Source organism: Periplaneta americana, chromosome 17 (assembly GCF_040183065.1).
Source record: "Periplaneta americana isolate PAMFEO1 chromosome 17, P.americana_PAMFEO1_priV1, whole genome shotgun sequence".
NCBI classification, from domain to species: domain Eukaryota; kingdom Metazoa; phylum Arthropoda; class Insecta; order Blattodea; family Blattidae; genus Periplaneta; species Periplaneta americana.
Genome location: NC_091133.1, coordinates 116,143,373 through 116,147,531, shown reverse-complemented (window position 1 = coordinate 116,147,531; position 4,159 = coordinate 116,143,373).

The window sequence follows — 4,159 nt, the reverse complement described above, 5'->3', positions numbered from 1 at the left end:
AATGATCCGAGTACAGAACCTCGATACATGCATACATACAACTTAAACAGTAAATAAATCATTTCGAAAATATTGCAAAAAATCGTGCTGAATAAATATTAAAGCAATACACGGAGCAATAAAATTCAACACTACAAATCAAATACAAACTTAGTAAGAATTTGTTTCGATGTGGAACAGACTGAGTTCAATACAAAATGTTTCCACGTTGTTCGGTCCCAGATGTGCTGTGGAGGCACTGCAATGAGTATTGTGTGTTTCCAATTCAATTCATTTTCCCACTGTAATTTCCGTTGCCAAATTTGGTTTCCCGACAATTTCAGTGTCGGCGGAGACTGGCTGGTGCAACAGGAAAACGCATTCATCCCCGTGTGTAAGAGAGTTGGAATATATTCCATCTTGTTGCGTATGACGAATATTTGCTGGATATCCCGCGATCTAATATTACATAACTACTTCTCTATTGAGTCTTCTTTAAATATTGAAAAGGAGACTTCATAAGCTTATGTGCAGATTATTACATTTATTAATTCAAAGTCAATTTTTGAAGACCATCATCATCATCATCATCATCATCATCATCATCATCGTCTATTTCTAAGATTGGGCCTTTGATCCATTTCGTCCTCACTCTTACGAAGATTTTGAACTAGCATTATATAGGCCTATTTACAATCGACGGGACTCTCTACCCATAGGCTACGTTAGGTTAGGTTAGGTCACGGTGGCTAAGGGCGGGTTAGGACGACCCTTTGCACGTCGGCCATACTGAGGCCTATTGTGCACCCCGAAGTGTATGGGATGAATGAGGATGAGGGTGTACCAGCCCACCGGCCGCATGTGATCCCTCATCCGCTTATCCAATGGGGACTTCCTACCCTCCCCTGCTCCAAGCTCATACCGTCAAGGTGACCAAGCAGCACAGGATCCATTCCAACGGCCCTTCCAAGGTGTCGGAGCGCCCTTGGAAGTGTTCTTAAGGAATAAATCCTAGCAAAGATAATGAGGAAGGCTGGGAACTCAGGAACGTTTGCGGAGAGGACGCCCCCTCCCGTAAGCGGATGAAGACATGCGTCTTGACCTGAATATGGCTATTGAGTGAGATGAGAAACATGAATATGATATGAAAATCTAAATTATTTTTCTACACGGGAGGGAAAGGGAAAATGGACCGTGGCAATGAAAATTCCAACCTGGCATTTGCCTGAGTAACTGTGGAAAACCACGGAAAAACCACAGTCAGGTTCATCGGTCCGGGAATCGAACCACGGACCTCCCAATGCGAGTCCCATGTGATACGCATGAGCCCATCGCTCGGTATCTCTACTCATAAGGTTACCGCTTATGGCACCATGGCGAATCTACAGTGTCGCGATATGCAGGTCAGTAGGCCTATAGAATGGAGCAGGATGTAGTATATGAATTGCGAACAGAAGGGGGAGCTCGCGACAGGAACAGTTTGGCTGTAGCGCAATCTCTCATGCAGTGCCAGCGTGATCCTTATCATGATTTGTTTTCGCTTGCACATTTGAAATCAAATCAAGAAGTTCCCTTCGTGCTGCGATTACACATGTTGCATATACGAAGGTTAGGTTTGGTTAGTTTATGTTTTTATTAACCAGGTCCGCGCATGTGCAGTTATCATCTGACAGCAAAACAGTTCCTGTCGCGTCGAACAGATGTCATCGATGAGGAGGCTGCAGAATAGCAACAGGAAGACGAAGGGGCGTTGCTGTTCACGCGGACTCCGTCAGACCTGGATGCTGTAGCTGAATCGGCAAAATGGCATCAAGCAGTAAATCACGTACTCACAGGAACGCGGTCCTGAAGACTTCAATAGTCATCCCATAATAAGGAGGTTCCACAACAAGTCTCACGCTGAGGTGCTAGCCTTCGGGCTGTCCCCAAGAAAAAAAAAAGAGTAGGCCTACAACTCGCTAATGTTTGAGCTACCTCAGTGTCTAATATACACAGTGGGCCAAAAAAAGGCACAAAATTATAAATACTCTATTTTCGGAAATACATAACATTAATTTACAACGAATTCACTGTTGGAAAGAATAGACTTTAAAAATGAGTAGGATATTTTATTATGTATTTTTGAGGCTCAATTAAAATCTTATGGAGGTCAATACATAACGATGCGAAAAATGTGGTTTTTGAAGACAATTTATTACTTCAAAATGCAGAAACTGAATGTTGGTAAAATTAATAATAATTAATGATCTTTCAAATAATCTTTCAATTAAAAATGATGCTCTATGTGAGCGCCATTTGTCCGCACAACCATTTGTAGCCTCTCCATTGTCCAATAGCACTGGATATGTCTTTGATCAAGCCGGTCCCAACATTCAAGAAGGCGTTGTCTTAAATGTTCAATATTACGAATTCTTGTTTTGTAGTAAACTGCTTTTGTACTTGACTCCATACAAAATAGTCCATAGGATTAAGATCTCGTTTGAAACTCCAGCGGAAACCATCAGAGAATCTGAGAAATGCGATCTTTCACGCAATAATCTCTCAGGAGGGATATCATGTCCGTATCTTGCTAATCATTCGTGTACACTTGAAACAGACCATTCTCGCTGAGCGTAGTTTCTTACAGTTTGACGGGCAGATAAATTATTGTCATATTGGTGCAAATGTTTACTGAAAATCTTGTCTTCGTTCGTTGAGCGACCCATTATTCACAAAATGAGAACTCAAAACGGAAGAAAACAATTAATGATGATAGCACAACAAACGGCTTGGCCTGCTGAACTCGTAAGACCATAATGCTCAGTTCGGCATAAACGATAGATTTTGCACTGCCTTACAAAAAATAAAAAATAATTTTTAATAAATGGTAAAAAATTAAATATTACAGTACTTTTCCGGTCTACAAGGACTGTGAAATTTGCCTGTGAAATAAACTTTCAAGTGAAATCATTAGCTACTGGAATATAACCATTTAAATTTTGTGCCTTTTTTTTTTGGCGCATTGTGTATATGCAAAATATTCCTAAAATGGGCCTACTCTGAATATCAACTGTCGTTGGTGAAAATATCGATGATCACACATTTAAAGCCTGCATACCTAGCTTAATATTTGTGCCTACGAAAACCAGAGATATATCTGCTCAGAGAAAAGGTCAGGAGAAGAACATTCCGAAGACAGACTTTAGCGAGAATTTCTTTAGATCAGGTTGTTCTTAAAACAAGGGACATTGAACACAAACTTTTAGGCGGTGAAATACTGCGAACACAAAATAAGCCATGCAATAATAATATGAACCACAGTTATAAACCGAGATGGCAGTCAGTGTTCTTCAAAATCACTTTCTGTTCGAAAACATCGACCTCCATCTCACTTCGTAACTACCAACAAGTATTCCTACTCTAAAGTCACGTTCAGTACTGCACAAGCAAAAATTAGACTACTTGACTTCTTCTACTACATAGAAGCTGTATCTGTACTGATTGCTTATAAATTATATGCAGGATATACCGGCTGGTCCTGCGCCATGGCGTCGCAGTCTAAGGCATCCTGCCTAGGACTCGCATTATGGAATGCGCGCTGGTTCGAGTCCACATGGGGGAAGAAATTTTCTCATGAAATTTCGGCCAGTGTATGGGACCGGTGCCCACCCAGCATCGTGATGCACTTGGGGAGTTACATTAGGTAGCGAAATCCGGTTGCGAATACCAGCTATAACAGCTGGGGGGGGATCATCGTGCTAACCACACAATACCTCCATTCTGGTTGGATGATCGTCCACCTCTGCTTCGGCATGTGAGCGTGAGGCCAGCAGCCGGCTGGTCGGTTTAGGCCCTTCACGGGCTATAGCGCCATGGATTATTTTATATACCGGCTGAATAATTTTAAGATCGGTCAGTAAGCTGGGTTGCCTAAAGGGCTGCGCGTTTGGACATCGCACCTCTATCAGTAACGGATTGCAGCAGGATAAATTAAATATTACGTAATCTAAGATTATACAGTTCACTTTTATTCCACAAGAGCGCTAACATAAACATTACCGGTATTTTTTTGTTCTTAATCAACGAATACGCAGAAAGATGTTTTCAGGAACTCGAGAGAGCAGAAGGAACATATTTTCAGGAACTCTGAGAGTAAAAAGGAACGTAATGAGATTGATTTTATTTAGCTATATTTTCTAAG